We start from the raw sequence: 24,866 nt of genomic DNA, 5'->3' as shown, positions 1-24,866 counted from the left end.
CCTGGTGTCATACACATGCACCAAAATAATCCAAAGGTCTACACTTGGTAGGTTCACTGATGTATAGAATATTTTTCTACATTTAGATATTTCTTGCAAATATTTTACCAGAAAGCAACACAAAAATACTATCAGTGAGTATGTGTTACACTGTTCTCTAAGGAGTCAAATTACTCACCTTGGAAATAATTCATCCCAGGAAAAGAAAAGGTTTTCAAAAGACCAGAGCAGGCCACAAGGGAGCTTTTACAAAACTCCACACATAAAGGGTAATGTAAACTTAAAACCTAATTTTCCAACAGTAATTTTTATATATTTTAATTTTAGTAGTTTATGCATGAAACAATCAAGTGAAACAACAAAATGATAAAATTTAGAAAAAATATTAGTAAAATGCAAATAACTGAATATGTAAAAGGGTCCCATACATATTTATATGTAGTAGATAAGTTACATTTTTTTAGTGTGTTGGGAAATTTTAGCTCACATCACCTCTCTGCTGTCATCTTGGGGCACTTTCACAACTGCCATGCTTCATACAGGTTTCCTTTTCTCCCCATGATAGAGGATAATGGGAATGTACTTTCTTTGGTTCAATTTTGTGTGTGTCCGCCAGTAGATGGCGGTACCACTTTGAGTGCTATCCGCCTTTTTTTCTTTCTTTCTTTCTTTTTTTTTCTTTCTCAAAGCTGTTTTCTGATATATGTTGGGTACCATAGAGTGAATCTCAGAACAGGAAGCGGAGGCATAAGAGAGAGGATTCTGGAACGGTCTCTTTGTTTTCTTGTCCACAGAGAAAGAAAGAAAAAAAGATTGTAATTAATTTGTAAACCTCTGTGGTCAAAAAAAAAAAAAACTGAACAGCTGCAGAGGAAGACACGTTATACCCTAACCATCTTGGATGCTGGGCTTTGTTATGCTGTAATTCATAAGGCTCTGTTTTATCAGGTAAGCTGACAAAACATTTCATTATCTGCACCATAGAATCTAGCTACCAGGTCATTTTTCTTACTTTAAAATCATCTTCATGCTGCTATTTTTAACCCAGTGTTGTTTAAATGTAAATTACAGGAACCAAAGGCATCGTTTGATGTGTAAACTGCTTACTATTTCTTTATCTTTCAAAGAAAACAGAGTCTGTCTGGAAATGGTGATTTATGGTACATACTAGGCATCAATGGTCTTGTGTTTTTGTAGATGCTTATGATTTATTGTATTCAGAAAAAATATTTTTTATTATACTTAAAGCTAGTCTAATGAGTTTCCTGGCTGTATGTCATCTATTTAAATGCCCAGTGTGTTCAGTATTTTTAAAACATTAATGTATAGTGAAATTGGAACTATCATTCTTGTGCTTCAGTCTTTTATTTAACAGCTTTAGAGAGGCCATGCATATAGGGAGTGATAACAATATAGAGGTGTTTGGCTTTGTGAAGCACACTATCATTTTTCTCTGGAATCTGTTTTCATAGAGAAAAGAACACCAATACTAACCATTTAAAAGAGGTTGAACCTTCAAAAAATAAAATAATCTTTATATGTTCCATAATATGCTACTTCTTTATCCTTTAATATATTCATTTTATATTAAATGTTTACCTTTTAATTTATTGATTTAAAGATTATTACATCTTCCTGATTAATTGTTCTATGAGCTTGATAGATTATTGTTTTTTTCTGTATATATTTAATAACTGATTATTTTTATTAATTACCAGGAAGAACTACTGGAGCCATAAAACAATAATTTACTTTATCTATGATCCATATTTTCTGTAGTCGTATTTAGAATATTCTATATCATAACCATAAATGTTTCATTCAGTTTGCCACCACATAATTAGAATAAGAAATTATTGACAGAAATCTATAGTTATAAATTGAAAGATAAGTTTTAAAAATCATACATGGTTTTAAAATACACAACAGGTAGTGTAATGTGGCTTATGAGGACAAAGATAAAGGCATAAGTGCTTGTAGGAATTTGCATGGAAACATTTCATCACATTCACTCCAAATAAAGTGTACCCTATATTAAATGAAGACCTCTGATTTCAACAGGGCTTCCAGTCAGTACTGGCTAAAAGGGCTTCAAAAATAGAATTTGAGGCCTCCAAACTGTATTTCTAATAATATGTTAAAAAATATTGACATCTTACTTAACATTTTACATTGAGTAGCAATAATTGTCCCCCTGAAAACATTTCAAAAGAGTGATTGCCTAAGAGGAGGGCCCTGGGTCTTGTCTATTTCAGAATAATTCCTACCATAGGATACAAAGAAAACTATTTTTTCGGACAGTGTTCCCAGAAATGGCTGTTCATTAACTTGATTGTATTGTACACACCATGCTTCTCTACAGGTGACTAAATGTGAGTAACTTTGCTCTGTGTAAGCACCAGAGCTGGTCTTGACTGAACTGGTTTACATTTATGAATGAATGCTTAATTTTGGCCCCAAATGTTAACTTTTATTTTTCTTGGTATAGTTGCAACAATTGTGGTCACCATGTGAAAAGCAGATACATACAGAGTTCTTCACTTCACAAAATGTGCTCTTTCAAAAATTTCGGAAATCAAACCTGTTTTGATTAAATGATATATCAAACAAGTTTGAATAACTTACTCTTTAAAAGAATGTAGTGGTGATTGCATTTGTAAAGTTGAGAAAAATGCTGTGATTTGAGTACTGAAGATAAAAAGGTTGAACCCTGAGCTGAAAGTCTTGGGATCTGGTTCAAGTTCTGCTACTAATGAGTTTTGTTGCCTCAGAAAAGACACTATGGATCACTGAAGAGCATTTTCCTTGCCTATAAAGGAAGGAAATTAGAACCAAAGCAATATAAGAACACTTTGTTTTTAAAATTTTCTGATCCTCATTTATTTGGATTTTTCTTCAGTTAGTTTCTCAGCTTAATTAAGATACAACTTTGACTCTCACTGAGTTGTAAATTATGATTGATGTGCTAAACATGAAAGTGGGAAAATAGAGAAGTAGGGGCGTTTCTTGGCCAGTTCCTTCTGTGTTGGAAACTAGTAGGGAGCAATATGGAGAAGTGGTTAAGAGCAAGAGCTTGGCAGGTTACATTTTATGGCCACTATTACTTGACAAGTTATCTAAACTCTCTGAGCCTTTATTACATCACCTATAAAACAGGAATAATAACGACTGTGTTGCAGGATTGTGTAACTAAAATAATGTCTGTTCAGTGCTTGGTATAGATCCTGGAACATGATTACGAACCTCCTTCCTCTCTCCCCCGCCAACCTAACTCACATCAAAAGGAACAGGATAAACATAAAGGCATAAATTTTCATCATTGCTATTATTGTTAGTGTTAGTGCTGGTGATATAATACCTTCCACCACAACAGGAAGGATAGAATAAAACTGCCAAATAATTATGTACCTGAAAAGTAAATAATTCTCATCTTGGAAGGGTGCCCTTTACAACAACAATTGTGTACCTATAATAATATCACTTAGTGTTAGCATTCCAGGCAATTCTTGGAGAGTTTATACAACTCATAATACCTTCCATAAGACAGTTATTTATACCCAATATGCTATCATGGACTTCAAAACTTTCTTCTTCTTATGAAAATAAAGGCAAAGGGCCTTATTTCATGTTCCCTTAAGAGGATATACCTGTTAGATGAAAAGTCTCTGTAAAGATTCACAAAGGGAATCTATGTTTCACCAAAACCACATTTAAATGCCAAGTAATTTCTACTAAGACCACCAGACAACAACCAAAATCTCAGGAAAGTCTTTGCTATGTGATCAACTCACAAACTCTCTAATGCTTCAATTCTATTAACGGTACAATAAGATGTGGAAAGGCAAATTGTGCTTGATGAATGGTTGATGGACTGCAAAATCCCTGCTTTCCTCCAAAGGTTGTTTCTAAGTGTAGCTTCATGCTCCTGACAGCTATGTGCTACTGGGGTCTTCGGGAGCTAGAACTGGGATGACCTTTCAGCATCCCAGGCCTCCTAATCCTTCCCTTCAACCACCCTGAGCCTCTTTAAACTGACTCAAGTAACTGTGCTGTCAGTTTCATCTTCATGGCAGCCAAGATGACTTAACGGACTCTTGATTAGGCAGATCTGAGAGGGCTAAGAGCTTGGGAGCCTTAAAAATATGAGGGTAGTGTTTCTCCACGAGACAAATGTGGTGCTTGGAATTTGTTGCTCATCTGTCTCTTAGTTCTAGGTCACTTCTAGCTCTTATGAGTTCTTATTTTTAGGGTTGAAGTTAACTAAAAGCATCCATAAGAATAAGCATTTAAAGATTTTTTTTTCACCAAGAAATGAACATGTGATTATATAGTGATATTTCTTTACATTGGTCGCTGTGAAGATTACTTTTTTCTCATTTTCAGTTATGTATAGAAACATGAACTCACTGAAGTTTGGGAATTCATGTTTCATTTGTCACCTAAAAATATATTATTCATTCACACCTTAATATTAATGGTTGTTTTACCAGTTTTCCAAAACTGTGAGGATTAATTACCAACCTACCAATGAAATATAATTACTTAACAATCTATTTCTGTACTTTTAGATTCTATTTTACATTTTCGATTAATTTTAATTCTAACTGCTTTCATTTTCAAAATTTCATGCTTATGTTTTACCTCATAAACAACTTTCATGGCAAATCAATATAGAACCTGACATCTGAATTACTTCTTGAGGTAGATTGAACAATTCTAACTTGAGGTAGTTAGAAAATTTGGAAGAAAGAAAATCATATTCTTGCTTTGTATTGCCAGTTCACACATGTATCTTTGATTGAGAAGCTACTTTTTTAGTTCAGCTTTACCTGAAAATATTTTTCACTCTAGGATGACATTAACACATTCTTTGTTTATATTTTAATGGGATATAACAAGTGCAGGTACCTATTTCGGAGCAGAATAGTGTTTCCTCTCAATAATACAGCAATAAATAAAATCCTGCTCTTTTGCTAAGCACAGACATACTTCGTTTTATTAACTTCCTGATAGGCACCAGCTCTTTGGATACCTAAAATTTGAATCTACATCAGACATATAATTTGTTAAAGTAGAAGAATTCTTTAAAATTTATATGAATACCTACTTAACTGGATACCACAAGTTTCAATGTGCCAAGTATTTTTTTGGTTACTTTTTTAAATATCCCACTTATTTCCTATAAGGATTTGAAATGATAAAGGACATTGTGGAAAAAATTTTAAAGAAGGTTTTACCCAAGATCCAGGAATAAAGAATGACTGAAAGGTAACTTACAAGCAAGTTTACAATATTAAAATACAGCACATATAAAAATATGCTGGATATAGTTGTGTAAATGAATTTTCAGGGATTTTAATTCAGAGAAAACTTATGAAATCTGGAGTTATTTCTGTAAGAATTGAATTAGGTTTTCATTTTTTTGGAGACTGCATATAGGGAGCCCTTCATGTGATTAAACTCTGTGCTGGAGCAAAGTTAGAGAAATGATGGTCCCTTAATTATTAAATAGTGGTTTAATATTGTTTTATTCAATGGGTGAATTCAAAGTCACTCTTTAAATAACTTTGACCATTTTCTGCCAAGAAGCTCCCTTTTGGGAATTTTAATCTCCTGATTTTCAGAATATACTTTATTCTTACTTTGGTTGTACAGAACATTTTGTCCTTTTCCTTTCCCAAGAAAGAGCTTGAACTGGAATAATTCACTAAATTCCAATTCATATTTCTAAGGAGTGACATTGCACTTCTGGTCTAGAGTCCAACATATTCTTGCATAAGATTTAATAGGACACATTTTGTAGGCTTAAGCCTCTATTTGAGGACTAGTCACCTGTTTGTTAGTTTCTCTGTCTCCTTGGTGTATCTGCTTGTGACATTTATTTTTCGCCATATAAGTTATTTTCATTATGCCTAACTAAACATGTTCCCAAGTACTCAGAGCATTTTCATGGAAAATATATCATGGAACTTATATTATGGTTGGTCATGACCTTAAATAATAAATTCTAGAAGAAACGAACATAAATTCCTACATGGGCAAAGTAGGTAGGAGAAAGCAGTGAAGCCATTCCGGTTGGGCCTGAAGAACTAGAAAGTGCATGCATGCCCTTTTTAAAAATGGAAAACGCCTTCTCACTGCTAGGAGAGTGTTACATCAAATGACTTCTCTGAAGAAGCTGAAAAATCCAAATTGTTAGTAAAGATTTCCCTCTGTTGTTAAATGGAGTCATCTATTTCACATTATTTAAAATATCAGATAGATTCAATAAGACACATGTATAGGCAGGATCTGGCCAAGGAATTACAAAGTTTCTTTTTCTCCTTTTGCCAATCTAACTAGTACTTTCGTCAGTGAGGGAAAACAAACCTCATGGAGAGGAAACCACTTGACCATATTTAGAAGCACAGCCACATTGGTACTCAGATTTCTTTTCTCCCAGTCTAGGCTCAGTCTGTTTCATTTCAAATCCTTGAATCTATGCATTACCTTCTTGATTTCTAGTTTTCTTCCCGATATTAACATCACCACAACACTTAGCATCATTGATTTTTTTTCTTTTTTTCTATTGCTATTTTCTGTTGCTAGTGATATCTTGTTTCTGCTATGATATTTGTTGCAATATGTAATATTCCCACTTCCACTCTGTTCTTTAAATACTGTTGAAACTTGTTTTTAAAGTTTAAAATTTAGGGCAAACACATTGCTGTCCTTTACCTCTGAAAGGGAAAAATATTATTGATATGATATATACATGTCCTTGAGACCTGTATGGTCTCAAAATTCTAAAATGTTTTATTGTCTTTTGTCATAGCGAATAATAATTACATTTAAAATAAATCCTTCCTTAATATCAGTTTTTTACAATAGCCTTAGGTTCTATTGTTGATCTTTTTATATTTATACCAAAAATTAATGTAAACTATTAAATTAGCATTGGAAAAAACAGGCAAAAATATAATTCACAATCATATTGTGTTCTCTTACACTGACATAAAGCCTGAATAGTATTGGATAAGAATACAAATCAAAGATATATACCTGGAATGAGAACTTCTTGGCCAGGAAATAGGAAGTAAAAGAAGAAAAAAGCAAAATGAGAGAAGCAAAAAACAGATTTATAGGACCTCACCAATAAAAATGTCAGGAGAAAAAAAAAACACACACAGCTAAAGAAAAAGAGATATGCAAGCATGCTGAGAGAAAACAAAAAGAGGTAGAACATTACGAGCTGATTCAGAGAGTGGCCCACAGCTGTGGATGCACATTAGACTCACATGGGAAACTTTAAAAAAGAGCAATGCTTGGCTCCACCTTCAACCGATTCAGTCAGATTCTCTGAGGCGGAATCTGGGTATCAATATTTGTTTAAAAGTCCTGCAATTGTAGTTCAAATGTGTAGCCAGGTTTGAAAACCAATTGACTAGAGAAAGAGAAAAATAACCGAAGCCAATGAAAACTTGGCTAGGGAAGTGAATGATAGTTGACAAATGCTTTTCAAAATAATTTCAGAGTGCTACCCAGCGGGCATGTGTTAAGTAAAGATATTACGCAAATACTTAAGGAAGCAACAAAAGATACGCTTGTGTCCATTTCTCCCTTAGTTGAACACACTGGCATTTACTGACGTGTTTAAATAATTTTACATTTGAAATTGTTAATTTATCATCCCAAGTATATTTGAAAATTGATTCAGCTGCTGGTTATGGAATATTTTGCAAGCTAACCATGCAAACAATGTACACATTTGGAGCTGAGCATCCATAACTTCAGATTTGTACAACCATAGATTCACTCACTGATTTATTTCTTACTTATAAATTGCTACCTGGAGAACTAAGTCTCGAATAATCAAATAAGAGTAGGTCTACTGAAAGATATTCTTTGAATCTCCAAATCATCAGTTGAGAGCAAAACACCTTGATTTTTAAATTTTTAAAACTGCAATTTAGGCAGATTTGGAGGAAAGACAGATTCTGTAAATGAACATATTTTTTAAAACCAAAATGCATTTTAAAAGATATTTTCAGAAAATGGTATATCCGAGAAAGAAGTGAATTAATCTAACAGTGGAGCGAAATTAATAATTAATTACATTTCTTAAAAAGAATCTCATTCCTAAGATGAGTCAGCTTTTAAGGAGACATTTCCTGGGTTAACACCCCCGTTGCTGTTCCAGATTGGTTTCCCACAGCTGAGTCGGAGACATAGAGGACAATCCTCTACAGGTCCTTCAGAGAAGATTATATCCTAAAGTCTTTTCTCTAGAGGATCATCATTTAATATTAATAGTTAACTATGTTTTCTTCAGTCATCTCTAACATTCTGCCAACGTGGTCAGTAAAATGATTCTCATCACAGAAAGTATCTGTTAAATCTCAAGATGAGAATATCCACATTTTGAGGCAGGTTGCTGGTGCTTCTGTGATAAACAGAAGAAATACAATATCATGTTCGAGGCCAGGGTTGTGAAGAATGTGTGTGACACAGTGTGTCCTCCCACTGGGACTGGATCATTTACTTAAAAAAAAAAAAAAAAAAAAAAAAAACCCAACCTTTATACACAAAGTAATTGGGAAGTCTGCAATGAAAACATAAATAAGAAGCCAATAAGCTATTGATAAGAATGATAGCCTGAACCAGGGAAGGAATGCTTTTATGAAGAAGGGTCACCTTAAATAACATGATCTGTGTAGAGGATGAATAATTTATGGTTGACATAACCATTTCCCTCTACCAACAGGATGACAATTGTAAGAACTAACTAGATTCTTTTGAGGAAACATTCCAACTCCTTATTTAAAAGCACTTTGTACATTTTGAAAAGGAAAAGGTAGTGCATGGAGGTATATGAAAAGTGGCAGAGCACATCCAAATCAAGATGTAGATTTTCATGCAAATAAACACTAGAGGTAAGATACACCATGAAAACAATAGTCAGCTCCCTCTTATGCATTTGTAAGGTATGGTTTTCTACTCAGTATCTTAAAATTATCTTGAGTCATTGTAAGACACATTTCTTTTAAATATCCCATTAAATCTATAGTGGTGCCAGTTCAGAAAACACTTTGTAAGATCAATTTAATCAGAAAATAATACACTTCCTCCTCTCCCCCAACAATCCATATCCCTCAAGAAAGCTAGATTTGGGAAGTTTCACACTTAACAAAATGGTTTCTATTTATTCTCTCAATTTATTTCTGAATAAAAATTTTGAAGACAGATATTTAAGACATTAAAAAAGGCACTTGATGTGGGAACTCAATACTTTCTGATCGACTTTTCTGTAAACCTAAAATTGTTCTAAAAAAATAAAGTCTGTTAATTTTTAAAGAGGAGTGGCACTTGAAGAATGAATGAACTCAATGTCTGATTTTGCACTGACAATTTTATCAGGATCCTGAATCCTCCATGTCCTTGAGGGGACAGTTCAGGCACCCGGCAGGGCATCTCTCCCTCCTGGCATCTTCCCTCTCACCTCTTCTTAGGTTTTTCCTCAGGATTACTGCCCTCACTAGTCAGTTTCTTATTTACCAGATCCTCTATCCTCTGGAGGGTGAAGACAGACAGACCATGCTAGTCTTCAGCAGTTTAGTTCCTACAATCCCTGTTTAAAACAAAATTTTTTATCATATGTAATTTTCTCTTACCTGTGGCATTCTGGATCTCCTGTAGCCTCAAAAGAATTGAGCACTGAACAGCATCCCCTTCCTGTCCTTATGTGCAGAGACCTTTTACTCTGCATTCCCCACTGCAGTGAGTGGCATCATCCACACCTCAATCAGGGCAGTGCACGCAGTCCTTTGCTCTATTTTGGTGCCAATGATGTGCTTAGAGGCTGAAGGAAAAACACAGATTCTCTGGGTCCTGAATTCAGATCCCAGGAAAGACTTTTTTTTTCATCTTTTCTTTATTTCAAAGGGCCCTTTTTGGGGGAAATGTGGCCAAGTGACTGGTCATATTTCCCAGAAAACCAGACTTAAAGTTTTCTAGGTTTTTTGTTAACTGCAATTTGTACGGAATTTATCAGTAGGAGACTTTTTTATATTACCATTTCATGAAGATGTCATGTGTACAAAATTGAATATCTACAGTTAGAAAGGATTCAAGAGAGAGTTCTTTTCAGCAACTGATCTTCAAGTCATATTCTACTCAAGGCATTATATTATTTATTCATCAAGAAACAGTTTAAATTGGGACTGGAGAGGGCCTATGCAAGCATCTAGTTCACTAAAGTCTTCTAAAAATGAATATATCCTATAAGAGATGTGACACACCTACCTCAGGAACACAATTTATAGAAAGTTTAGTGACCCACGTTCAGGGTATAAGGGTATTGCTATACCCTCAGAAGTTTCTCTCAGAAGGGAGAAACATTTGGAGTAAGTCTAGTACAGAGTACCAAAGTCTGGACACTGAACTAGAGTTTTAGTGATAAAAGAGGTGCTACAAATTCACTGGTCAATTTCCCACCTCTCCCTTCTTTTTTACGCATATAGACACTAAACATCTGAGATCTTGAGTGTTCAATATATCACACAAGTGATAGCAGAGACAAGTCTAGAATACAGGTTGTCTGATTTGCAACTTGTATATCTCTCCTTCTGTTTTCCTCTTTCTTATCTTTTCATTAAATCTCATTTCTAAGAAAGATAGGGCGGGGCATGTTTTTCTAGTATATTGCATTATCTTCTGTGGCACCATCTTAGAGTCATCCACTCTGTAACACTATAACTGTGTATCTAAGGGACGTGCTTAGTGGGGAAGGCCTCTTTATGTGATTGGATTTTTGCTGATGAAGAATCAAATGGCAGCTGAACTTCAGACACACCTAAATCATCCTGTGCTCCGGTGTGGTTTACCATTTGCACCCATCTGAAAGCAGTGATTAAAACCTTTTTGCTCTGAACTAGACAAATCCCAGTCCTCTGTATTTTAAATCTCAAAAGAGCACAGATAACATGTGGAGTAGTCAACACCGCCATCTTAAAGTAATGTAAGTCATACCTCAAGTTCCCAGTTCTCAATTTTCCTCAGGTTGCCAAGTGAAAAAGGCAGTCGACTCTCAACACTCAGTTGTGAAAACAGTGTGCTGTCATTTTGATTACAGTCAGTAAACAGTCTGTGTTTGCCTGGAAAGAAGCTGCCTAAAGCACATGGTACCAGCAAGCAGTAGGAGACATGTGGCTGAGGGCAACACATAGGGCTCTCTATTATGGCTGATGTTGGGGTAGGAAAGGGATCAAGGATTGTTCGGAGGATGCTGTTTGCTTTCTATTTGTCATGTTGCCAATGTACTTCAAAATAGAAAGCTTCCTGTAATTCTGTTATATTCCGATTTGCATGTGGTTTCTGCTCCTCTGCACACACACACACAGAGAATGTTCACTTATGAACAAAGTAGCTTTTTCACTATGGTGTTTCTTAGACCGAAAGACAAAAGCAGCAACCTGACTACATAAAATAGAAAAACTATTGATCCAGAGAGAGCCCCCTCACCCTTGCAGGACATCTCAGAATAGGGGATTCTCCTTTCGCTTAATTCGTGCATTTGTTCATGGGTTTGATCCCTTGGAGGAGAGTGATGGAGTAGGGAACAAGTACATCTGAAAAAAGCACTGTGCGTTAGAAATATAATGAGTCCCATTTATGTAGTTTTAAATGTTCTAGATTCTAATATCAAAAAAGAGGAAACAATAAGATTACTTTTATTAATGGTATATTTTATTTAAGATGATATGTCCTAAATATCATCATTTCGAAATTTGGCACCTACCCACATTTCAAATGCTCAGTTCCTCATGTGGTCAGTGGCTACCATATTGGACAGAATGTTTGTAAAATTTGTTTTAGGTAATTGTATTCAACATATATCGAATAATGTCCTGCTTACTGTGGTGGGTAGTTAATATACCCTTATCCTCAAGGAATTTAATAATACATGCAGAAGCAATAAGGCACATCTTCAATAACAACAGAAGATAGAATATATATAATTACTGTAAAAATTTTAGACAAGACGTGTGTGCTCTGGGAGGTCAGAGGAAGGCAAAACGACTTCTGACTTGGAATTGGGGTATGATGAGCCTTGGAGTGTAAGTAGGATTTTAACAGGTGACAGTTGGTGGTCAATGATATTTCAGACAGCGTGAACATTTTTGAACGCCAGATGTCAGAGGCTGGGGTCTTTTAGGGAATGGAAATATACAGAGTATGTAAGATGTAGCTGGAGAAGTTCATTGGTAAGATCATTGTAGAGAGGCTTTGACTAACTTTTCCAAAGAAAAAATTATAGAATTTGATGGCAACATTTACTAGTCATGTGACCTTGAGCAAGTTACTTGTTCCCTCTGAACCTTATTGTTTTCTTATCTAAAAAATACCAACAGCAATCATATTTATCTTATATATTTGTTGTGAATATTAAATGAAGTAATCAGTCCCTGATAAGTGACAAGTGCTTAATCCTTGTTCTCTATTATCATTCTTACTTCTCTAAGATATTTTGGAGTGGGAAATACTTTAGGAAAAGTATTCAGTCTTCAATTTGCTTTGTTTTAAAGGGAGTCTAGTAAACTTGGCATAGTTATATAATTATATTTGAGGTAAAGAGGACTTTAATGTATGTATTTTGGTGTAGATTAAATAAGGCTACATAATTAGTAAATATGGTGCCTACAGAGTTTGGCTTTGTTTTTCCTGCATTGAGTCTTTTATGTTTTATCATCTTAATATCTATATAATACAAAACAAAATTATCTGATTTACTTAATCAATACCCCATTAGTGGACAGTTTCATTTTTTCTAGACATTGTTATTATAAAATATGTTGCCATAAATAGAATATGTGAGTTTCTAAAGATTGGGCTGAATTTCCAAATAATACATCTAAAAAAAATTTATTAAATTTTTCAGAAACCAAAATTAAATAATTCATTGATTTTTAAAAAGTATTCATTGAACACTACTAGGTGGGTGTACTGTTCTAGATACATGAGATTCAATGGGGAAAATAGACCCCAAAAAGTCAAATATTCCAGCCCCTGTGTTGTTTCTGTGCTACCCAGGAGAGACATAAAATGAATAATAAACATTATAAGTAAGTTATATAGTACCTAACAAAATGATAAGTGACTTGGAAACATCAGAGCAGGGTAAGAGTTTAGAGGAGAAGTGTGAGCAGGTCTCTTTAAGAAGGTAAACTTTTGGCCAAGACTTGAAGGAGATAAATGAGTTAGCCATTCAGTTTTCTAGAGGAAGAGCATACTGGAATGGGGGAATAGTCTGCGTGTGCTTCCAGGTACAGAGGACAGCTGGAAGCCAGTTTGGCTACAGAGAACTGAGGGAGGAAGAGAATAGAAGGAGGTGCCTTCCGCTAGATAACCAAAAGGTCAGACAGATTATAAGGCCTTTTAGGCAATTGTAAGGATTTGGGACATTTTTTCTGGGTAGCTTCTGGGGGCTTCTGAGCAGAGGAGTAAGATAGGATTTGATTTTTATATTCTCAAATCACTCTGACTGGCGAGGTAAAAACAGGCTGTACGGGAGTCAGGCTGGCAGCAGGGAGACTGAAAAGTGATTGCAGGCTTATGTGTAATACTGCTGTAAATCATTTCAAGTTTCCAGATGCAGGAAAATTACACTATAGGGCATCAAATGAATAAATAAATGAAACTGAAGAATCTGTTATTGTCATCTTTAAGCAACCACAAAAATATAAATGATATGCCCAGTATACATGTTTCTTTTTTTTTTTTAGACTTTAAGTTCTAGGGTACATGTGTACAACCTGCAGGTTTGTTACATATGTATACATGTGCCATGTTGGTGTACTGCACCCATTAACTTGTCATTTACATTAGGTATATCTCCTAATGCTATCCCTCCCCCATCTCCCCACCCCATGACAGGCCCCGATGTGTCGTGTTCCCCTTCCTGTGTCCAAGTGATCTTATTGTTCAGTTCCCACCTACGAGTGAGAACATGTGGTGTTTGGTTTTCTGTTCTTGCAATAGTTTGCTGAGGATGGTTTCCAGCTTCATCCATGTCCCTACAAAGGACATGAACTCATCCTTTTTTATGGCTGCATGTGTTTCATGGTGTATATGTGCCACATTTTCTTAATCCAGTCTGTCATTGATGGACATTTGGGTTGGTTCCACGTCTTTGCTATTGTGAATAGTGCTGCAATAAACATACGTGTGCATGTGTCTTTATAGTAGCATGATTTATAATCCTTTGGGTATGTATATGCACAGTAATGGGATGGCTGGGTCAAATGGTATTTCTAGTTCTAGATCCTTGAGGAATCGTCACACTGTTTTCCACAATGGTTGAACTAGTTTACAGTCCCACCAACAGTGTAAAAGGGTTCATATTTCTCCACATCCTCTCCAGCACCTGTTGTTTCCTGACTTTTTAATGATCGTCATTCTAACTGGTGTGAGATGGTATCTCATTGTGGTTTTGATTTGCATTTCTCTGATGGCCAGTGATGATAAGCATTTTCTCATGTGTCTTTTGGCTGCATAAATGTCTTCTTTTGAGAAGTGTCTATTCATATCCTTTGCCCACTTTTTGATGGGGTTGTTTGTTTTTTTCTTGTAAATTTGTTTGAATTCTTTGTAGATTCTGGATATTAGCCCTTTGCCAGATGAGTAGATTGCAAAAGTTTTCTCCCATTCTGTAGGTTGCCTGTTCACTCTGATGGTAGTTTCTTTTGCTGTGCAGAAGCTCTTTAGTTTCATTAGATCCCATATGTCAATCTTGGCTTTTGTTGCCATTGCTTTTGGTGTTTTAGACATGAAGTCCTTGCCCATGCCTATGTCCTGAATGGTATTGCCTAGGTTTTCTTTTACGATTTTTATGGTTTTAGGTCTAACATTTAAGTCTTTAATCCATCTTGAATTAATTTTTGTATATGCAGTATACATGTTTCTAACCTTAAAAAAAACAAAAACCAAACAAACAAAAAAACCATAAAATTCTGGATTCTATAAGCTAGGTATTGTCAAAGTGCGGTTCCTGGGCTGGCAACATCAGCATTATCTGTGCATTTGTTAGAAATGCAAAATTAGGTCCCACCCATATATAACTGGGGTGGAACCCAGAAATCTGTGTTTTAGCAAGATTTAGCCTGGTGATTCTGATGCTAAATTTTGAGAACCACTGCTTTAAATTAGGTTGGTGAAACTAGATGGCCTGAAAGATTATTTTCAATGTTAGGATACAGTGCTTCCAAGTTCATTTCTTAATGTTTATTTTTATTATAAAACTAAGTATAGTCCTTGAGAAAAAATGGTTTATAAGAAGTATAGAATCATGCTAAAGAATGAAAAAGTCTTAAATCACATAGAGGAATTTTATTTTTATTTATTATATCCCACTTCTTTTAAAAAGTGATGCTAAGTTTTATATATATATATATATATATATATATATATATATATATATGATCTGCATCTTTTACAAGTAGCACAGGTGATTCTTTTTTTAGGTGGGGGGAATGCAGTCTCGCTCTGTCACCAAGGCTGGAGTGCAGTGGCGTATTCTCAGCTCGCTGCAACCTCTGCCTCCCAGGTTCAAAGATATATAAATATATCTTTGTGCAATAGGAATCTCAAGACAAGGAAAATGGAGAAAATGTATGTGATACATCTGTTAAGGACTGTATGCTAATGAATTTACTCTTTCAAAATGTATACTTAGCTCTGAGCCTCCCGAGCCCAATGTTTTTAAAGGAAGAAATGAATTTTATACAACACAAAGAAAGAAGTCTCAGACTTTAAGTTAACATGGACCACCATGAAGGTGGTCAAAGTTGCCACAAGGAGAATCTCTGGAGCTCCCTAAGAACGAATGGACAATTTGGTTTCCTAGACAACATTCATTATTTCACCCTATGATATCTTGGTGATTTGCCCATTTGAAGTTACCTCTTTAATAGGGACCTGAAGTCTTAAAACAAAGTGAGCAGATCGTAATTGAGACTGTTACCTCTTCACAGAGGTTGAAGAGCCAACCAGGTTCCCACCCAGATGGAAAGCTGTCCCTCCCTCATGGCAAAGCTTGTGAGTTCCTCCATGATCACCTTTGGATCTGCTTCTGTTCTTGCGCAAAATGCCGAATAGCCAGAATTTTACAGCCTGCTGCATGACACAGATGGTTGTAACCTGGAAAATTATTAAGCAGGTATATCATGTCATCAGTATAAAGGAAGATAAAAACAATTGAAAGAAAATAAAGTTGCATTCACGGCCAGAAATAAAGGGTAAAGACGCAAAATGATGCTAAAAATAGTGGAGCCATAGTAAAACAAAAAATTTACAAACACTGGGAACTAGAAGATCTTAAAGGCTAAATAAATTTTCAGGATAAACTAAAATAACCACAAAAGAGAATACAAACAAACTTACTTCTAGAATATTCAATTGTTGATATTAGCATGAGCATTAATAACAATACTAAGTAGAATCAGCTTAAGAAAAATAAAATTAAAGGTTTAAATTGTCTAAGATTCCTCAACTGGTGACATCTAGCATTTTTAGGATAGTGTTTCTATCATGCTATTTGAGCTATCACTTCCTTATTTGAAAACTGAAGAATTTCCCCTAAATTACTAAATTGCTGAAATTTTATTAAGATAATTTCAAATGCAGGCTAACCATTTTGGGGGGATCTCCAGATCCAATCAATGTATTAGGTCGTCTGAAAGCAAAGTTTCTGGACTGTCTTATCTCATCACCTTCTAAATGAAATTCACTGAGTTTAACTAATTGCAGCCATCAGAGAAAAAGTTTTTTGACTGAACCTTATATGCATCTCTGCAAAATTAAACTTAAGATGTCTGTTGAGCGTGTTGCCTCATGTCCTTTATACCATATCCTAAACAAACTTTCCTCCCTTCAGTTTAGTTCTTGAAAAATGTTTGCTTTTTATACATAGCTTTTAGGAAATGTGTGTGTTTGTTTTTTCCTAAAATAGAACAAAACTCATGTGATCCAATATGCTTCCATCTTTTGCTTAATTACTGGAGACATTAGAGAGAAACTCTAGGCTTGATTACCAAAAGCACTCAGATTGTATTCTTTACTCATTCCTTCAGAGCATCCTTTCTCAAATAGTCATCTATGTAGCACTTGCACAAAACTGACTTGGAGAGTGTATTAAAAATGCAGATCCCTGGGCCCTACCTCAGATCTACTTTTTCAGAATCTCCAGAAATTGAATCCAGAAATCTGCATTTTTACAAGTAGCACAGGTGATTCTTTTTTTTTTTTTTTCTTTTGAGGGGAGAGGCGATGGAGTCTCGCTCTGTCACCAGGCTGGAGTGCAGTGGCATATTCTCAGCTCACTGCAACCTCCACCTCCTGAGTTCAAGCGATTCTCCTGCCTCAGCCTCCTGAGTAGCTGGGATTACAGGCGTTCACCACTATGCCTGGATAATTTTTGTATTTTTAGTAGAGACGAGGTTTCACCATGTTGGTCAGGCTGTCTCGAACTCGTGACCTTGTGATCTGCCCACCCTCGGCCTCCCAAAGTGCTGGGATTACAGGCATGAGCCACCGCGCCCTGCCACACAGGTGATTCTTATGCTCACTGAAGTTCAGAATTGCTTAGAGTCCCATTTTATATAACGGTTAATTTGTAAACCAGGGCTGCTTTTAAACATGAGTGACATGCAACTCTTATTAAGATGTAATACAGTTTGAAGTATGTGGCCTAAATTGGAGGATGAATCCACATGAAGGAATCACTGCGATTTCCCGTGGATACTTGGGATTAAAAACAAGAAAAAAAAATTCTCTGTCTTGAAGCCAAGGCCATAAAATACATTTTCTCCAATCTGTAAATCAGTAATTTTCACAAGGATGGGAAAAAGAAAGATAATTCAAGCAAATCAGAAACTTGTGGGATGCTTTCTCAAACTCTACCCTTCTGCTCCTCCTTATTCCCTCTTCGATATCCAGCCTTCCCTGCCTCAAGCCCCCCACATCCCAGCAAAAAGCTCTAAATATTTTAAAAAGGTATTTTGGGGTTGTTTAACATACTTAACATCATGTTCATTATAGCTCAAGCTGAAGGTCAAAGTATTTAAAACTTAGTTACTTGTGTACTATGAAGACAAGGGAAATAACATTTATTAAGCTTAAGGCTGTGAAGTAGAGGGAACTAACATTTATTGAATGATTATAAATTTATGTAACAATCTATTGCTCAATTTCTGAAGCATGATGTGTCTGATGGGTATTATCATTAGCATTTGTGTTATTGTTACCGCTTACTGAGAGGTAAGAGAGGAGAGGCAGAGGCCAGATCATAAAGGCACTTCCATACTTTGCTAAAATAATTCTGAGTCACTGAGAACCACTGACAGATTTGAACAAGGGTAGGGTATGTGTTTTGAAACCATCACTCTGGTAACAGAATAGAGAAAAAAAAGTAATGGCTTAGGAGAGAGTTCATCTGGAGACAAAGAATTTATAGACCATGTATAAAATTGTAAAAGTGAGATTTAATGTTTTTTTGTTATGGTAAGTGGTCAAGGGAAATTTACTGGTGAGAATTCATGACTAGTTTGGCTTATGAGCATTGTATAAATGAATTGCAGTAAATGTTGTCTTAAATGTTAATTACTGATTGTAGAATTATATATATTGCCCTTTGAAATAATTATTATTGGTTTAACTCTGCTAAGCCATTGCTGTTGGTTATAGCGGAAAGGAGTATGACATCTGGTTATTACATTTAGGTTAATATTTAGCATGCAGGCTTTTTACCTCAGCTTATCTAAAATGTACTCTTAGAAGCTCTTGTCTTATTTTAGTAAGCCTCTCAAACTGGGTTTTAGGTGGAGAGGAAAAGGAACTAGAAAATGACCTACAACACCAATGTGAACCACATGTTCCACTAGTCTACCTCTTTGGTCTTTGAGGTATTTGAGGAAAAGAAGCAAAGGGGAAGATATAAGGAGGGAAGAGGAGAGAAGGAAGCAAGAGGGAAGAACAGAAGGATGCTCAGGAGTGCCAGCATGCCTTCAGAAAGAGTAAAGGAATCAAGGCTGCCAAAGAAGGAGGAAGTGCCCCTGTCCCCACCCTAGGATCCTGGCAGTGGTTCCTGGTTCCATTCTTCCTAAGTCATGCTAGGGCATGCTTCTAACAGGGTTTAAATATCCTGCTTTGCATCATCCCTGCTTTCTCGATCTAGGGCTATAAATAAAGGAATAAAACCCAGACACAGAGCCAGAGCATCCCTATGCCAAATGTCAAAGATTACAGGCTAATTTCACCTGTATTCTCTTTCTACACAGATCATGGAGCAAGAAAGCTGAAGCCAAGCCACGTCAAAGTTTGTCAGGGATGAGATAACCGTCAAGGATTCATAGTAGAGCGGCCTACTGGGAAAGGAGCAAAGAATCTCTTCTAGGGATATTGTAAGAATAAATGAGATAATTCACAGAAGGGGCCTGGAGCTTTTCCGGGAAAAGGTGCTGTGACTAAGGTAACGAAACAACTTCTGGGTATAAATTTGTTTTTGTGGAAAATAAACTAAAATTTCTACATTTAACCGGGACAGCTGTATCAGGACCAAAAGAAGGCAGAGGGGTGTTTTCTTCCTTCCTCTATCAGTTTGTTCTTCCAATGAGGCAAATATATGCAGGGAGACATAGCAGAGATGACATTAGGGGATGGAATGATGCCAAAGGCTATTGATGTAAGAAAGAGTGATTAACTCAGTTTTTTATATATTTTTCTTTTAAAAGAGACATTCATCCTGTGTATTTAGTAAATTACCCTGGACTGTATTTACTTTAAATTTTGTTATATTTATTTGGTAATTGGATCTATCGCTCACCTGACTGTATGGGGTAAAGGTCATCCAAATATGTGGTGAGTACTTGGTTGTGAGCTGGCTTCTCAGTTGGTCAAGTTTTTGAACTGAGCAAAGACTATTTATTTATTTGGTGTATCAGCTGCAACTAACTAGAAAAACTGTCTAAAACTGTCTTAGTCAAGAAAGACGTTTATTGAACAGAACAAGCAGTGCAGAGGTTGTTTGGGTCCACAAGCTGAGTGATCCATCAGAGGCCCAGGGGTAAATATGTCTCTGTGACCTGCCACCCTCAGTGTGTCAGCTTTGCCCTCAGATTGGCATCGCTTCTGGTTTTAATTTGGCTAAAGTAGTGCCATGTATTCTATCCCAATAGAAAAGGGTCCAGAGGACAGAGAATGCTATCTTCTCTTTGTTCTCTTTCTTGGGAGTGAAGAAACTTTTTACAAACAACCACTTGACTGAAGTCCCCTCACCTTTCACTGGCCAGAATTAGACCACATACCTTGTCTTTAAACAAAGATTGGCAAGGGGCTTGAAGGAAGCGTCTGGAATGGAATGAATACTGGGGAGTCAAACACACAGTTTACTTTGCAAGCATTTAAAAGAAACATTAAAAAGTTAATAAACCCAATGATGCTGATTTGTCCTTTAAAATGTTAACTTAATTTTTGTTACTAGTTAGCAGTTGTCTCTTCAAGCTAATAACTATCTGATAAGGACGAAGTCACAGGAAATATCAACCCCTAAAATTTAATTAGTTCCAGGATAATTATCTTGAAGATAGAGATGAACTCATGCTTTTTTTACTAAGCTTTTTTTTCCAGAGCCATGACATTGAGTCCAGGTACAGAAAAACATAAATAGATCATCTTGTTAAATAGTTAGCACAGGTTGGCAATCATGTGTTTAGCTAATAGAAACGGAACAATAACATAAAGAGGGTCTAGATTTCATCTGTATTTGGCTATAACATGTGTTACCCTTCCTGTAGAGTTACTTTCTGAAAAGGTTTATTCAGACTAATAGTAATGCTGATTTCCTTGGCAATACATTGAGAGCAAGAGGTACCTGACATAGAAGAAGGTAGCCTAGTCTTTTAATTTATCATTAAATAACTCCAAAGTGTGTAGCATACATGTGAATGTAGATGTGGGTTTTATATTTGTTATTAATTCATTCCTGTTTGCTTTATCTTCTATGTGGAAATAAAGATGAGGACTATATTGCTACACTTCTTAGATTATGCCACTCATTCCCGACACAGGGCTTTATACATAGTAACCTCCCAGTAAGGTAGTGATTTATCCTAATTTTGTTTCAGCAAACATCAAGAATCTTCTCATTTTGCAGGCTTAGGTACACAGGCTTTTTTTTTTTTTTTTTTAACTAGAGAGGTTTAAATCTTGGCTCCTTGGCTTATCTAGCCTACCTGCACCTAAGTTTCTTGATCTTTAAAGTGGAAATAATAATAGTATCAACCTCATGAAATTGTAATAGTGATTAAATGGGCTAACATGCATATATTGCATGACAGTGTCTGAGACATAGTAATCATTCAATAGAATTTTGTTCATTATTGTTCAATCTTCACAGCCACCTGTTTAAGGAGACGCATCAACCAGGTATTATTTCAAAACTATTGAAATTATAGAAAATAGCATTTAATTCTGCCTTGGAATGTGTCCAGTGGTTATCATTATAATGTGCTGAGTGCTCTATGTATGCCTTTGATAAATCTTATGCTGTTGGGTGCATATGCTGCCTGAGAATATTGGTAACTACCAGACAATCATTAGCCTTAAGTGAAAATTTTACTGGGAAAATTAACTAATTTTCTTCAACAGTTAGGTAGTTAGTTGGTCAATCTGGTCTTTTACATTAGACCCTTACTAGAATAGTCTCTTGTAGTACATACCGAGAAAATACAGCGTCCCTCCTCAGTAATGGACCCAGTCCATCACAGCAATTCACACTCTCCTTCTCAAAGACATGAAAATGCATTGCAGATTTTTTTAGTTCTGTCTCAAGTTATATGACATACTGCAACTTTCCATCCATAAAGATGACAAATTTACAGCCTTCTGACACAATCTTGTTTCCATGGAAACAGACCGGAACTAATCGATTTTGTCTGCAACATAATCATAAAAATCCCAACAGAGAGAGGGAAACAGAGACACTACTGATACTACAGGTTATGGACCAATACAATTTGCCAAACTGTCTGCTACTCTGGAAAATTAGGCAAGGTGAGAACTCATAGGCCATGACTAACGGGAAAAAAAATTTTGCTTAGTAATGCCACAGCATATCCTAAATGTTTACAATGGCATTTTTCTAGATTCTGATTCATTAACAAATATTAGTTTTGTACTCATTGTATTGGCTGGCTTCAAGTACTTTCATAAGATTTTGTTAGCATCATAGTACACTGATATGTGAAACTGGAAAACTGAAATGAACTAGCCAAATCTATTTTTCTGTAGTTATTTATATACAGCTTAGATCTTTTAGAGCAAACCATATAATAGTAAGATTTAAGACAAATACGTCAACTATAATAGAAAAAGTCATAATTTGTGTTTGTCAGTAGACATTTCTGATGAGATTACTTAGCTTCTTTGGGACTGTTCTTCATTTATTTTACAGGCAGAGAGTTGGACTAATTGTTAAATCCGAAGTAGGTCTTTTAATTAGCATCTTGGAAATTCCTCTTTGGCATCTAGGTAATTGTTCTAACTTCGTTGCCTATCATCCTCTATGTTCCTATTACTTAAAAATTGGTAGCTGTGTGAGTCTTGTCTCTTCACTCTTCACCCTTTCACCATTTTTCCCTAGGCAATGCTATGCATATTCTTAGCTTCAGCTTCAACCAGTGACTGCTTTTTTTTTTTTCTTTTTTTTTCTTTTTTTTTTTTTTTGAGACAAGATCTTGTTTTGCAGCTTAGGCTGGAGTGCAGTGGCGAGATCATAGCTCACTGCAGCCTTGAATTTCTCGACTCAAGCAATCCTCCTGCCTCAGCCTCTGAGGTGCTGGGATTACAGTCATGAGCCACTATGCCCAGACTCATCCAGTAACTTCTTAATCAACTTTACCCCAGCCCAGACAGCTTTCTGAGTCTCAAATCCATATTTTAATTATATACCCAGATATCTCACAGCTATATCAAACTGAACAGGTTCCAAACAGACTTTATTATTATGCCTTACAAACCTCCATTTCTCTATTGGGTTAATGTCAATTTGTGGCTTAAGCTGGAAACCTGGAAGTGAGCTTAACCCTATGACTTTAATTCACATCTCCTATCAAGTCAGTCACAAAATCTCATTGTTTTTCTCTCTTCTATACTTGTTCATTAAATACACTCTTCTGGCTGTGGTTTTTCTCCCTAACTTATTGATGACCTACTATTAATGTATTCCAGGCACTGTGCTCACCCTTTAGGTGTATTTTCTCATTTAAATGTTATATTAGCTCTATAAAGTATGAACTATGATTATCTCCATTGTACAGCTACAATTACAAAGAATAAAAAAGCTTCAGGAACACAGCAGCAGAGTCAGGCCTTGAATCCAGTTCTGATTGCCAAGTCCATGCCTTTTGGTACCAGAGCTATTGTCAGATCCTTTACTTCTCTTCTTTTGACTATTGAGTGGTGTCTAACTGCTTTCCTCTTGGGCAGTTGTTCTCAAAGTATAGATTTTAGACAACTAGGGATTCCTCGGGTGCTTTGTGTGTGAGCTTTGAGTTCTAAACTACTTTCGTAATAATACCAAAATGGCATTTGTCTTTTTTCATAGTTTTTGCATTTGCACTGATAGAGCAATAGGCATGTGCTAAAACTGCTAATGCTTTAGCAGGAGTCAGTGCAGTAGCATCAAACTATAGGTGTAGTCTGTGTTTTCTTCATTGCTCCACACGCTCAGTAAGAAAAATAATGCCAGTTCACATAATACATCTCTGATGAAGCAGTACATATTAATTTTGCTCAAGCGCAGCCCTAAAAATCCCTATCTTTAACATTCTGTATGATGAAATAGGAGGAATAAAATATTTGACTGCATACTGAAATGCCATAGTTGTCTTTAGGAAAAGCACTTGTGTGATTGAGTCAGGAGCTGAATAAGCCACTTTTCTTTTTTTCATGGAACACCATTTTCACTTGAAAGAATAACTGACAAGCTATGGTTATTCAGACTTGAGTATTTGGCACACGTTTTCTCAAAAATGAACAAAGGGAAGGCCTGTCACTTCAGGAAAAGCAAATAACAGCATTTGTTGTCAATGTTAAAACTGGAGCTTTCAAGAGGAAATTGGAATTTGGGAAAACTTTTACCTGCCCCTGGGAGCTTGACAGCCTACCCTTACATTACAGCTTTTCTCAGGACATTAGTGGTGATAGTAACAAATGTGATTTTTGGATATTATATAAGAAAATTTGTCAAAATTTGGAAGACGTTCATAACAACGTGCCATTTTCCAAATAATCCATGCATGATGATACAAAATCATGCATGATTACTTAAAAGACCTATTCAAAGGACAAGCTAGATCAAAAGTTCATTGATATGACTCTTGGTTTCACACAGCTAATTTAATAAGCTACCTTTTGTAGAGTTTTGGTGTGATATTAAAGAAGGATATTCACAGTTACCTGGAAAGGCAATTAAAACACTCCCTTTTCCAGCCACACAAATATGTGAAAATTTTCTTCTTATATTTCAATAAAACAACATATTCCATCAGACTGAACACAGAAGCATTCATGAAAATCTAAATGTATTCTCTTAAGTGACATAAACATATCTGACTAAATGTGAAACAAATTCATCCTCATTAAATTTTTTTCTGTTTTGAATAATATAGTTGTTTTCATTAACCATCTGTTGTCTGTATAAACATACAAGTGTTTATTATTAGTTTAAAATAATTTTTGCATTTTTTCATTTTAATTTTCAATATGGTATGTATGGATAGCCAAGTCCTCCCAAAAACAAAAGCTCTTTGGGTTCACGGATAATTTTAAGAGTA

At 35.6% G+C, this 24,866-nt stretch overlaps 1 protein-coding gene across 1 annotated transcript in view; it reads left to right on the top strand.

Annotated features, from left to right (window-relative positions):
* The first annotated feature begins 691 nt into the window (after positions 1 to 691).
* The window catches only part of SCN3A (sodium voltage-gated channel alpha subunit 3), a 112,821-nt gene continuing 88,646 nt past the window's right edge, over positions 692 to 24,866 (top strand). Inside the window, exons 1-2 of the mRNA XM_023188159.2 lie at positions 692 to 948; positions 19,311 to 19,501. The gene's annotated coding sequence lies outside the window, so the exon portion shown is untranslated. The remainder of the gene's footprint in view (positions 949 to 19,310; positions 19,502 to 24,866) is intronic.

Source organism: Piliocolobus tephrosceles, chromosome 11 (assembly GCF_002776525.5).
Source record: "Piliocolobus tephrosceles isolate RC106 chromosome 11, ASM277652v3, whole genome shotgun sequence".
Taxonomy (NCBI): domain Eukaryota; kingdom Metazoa; phylum Chordata; class Mammalia; order Primates; family Cercopithecidae; genus Piliocolobus; species Piliocolobus tephrosceles.
Note: the sequence above shows the minus strand (reverse complement) of the source record. Positions and strands in the feature narration are given on the sequence as shown.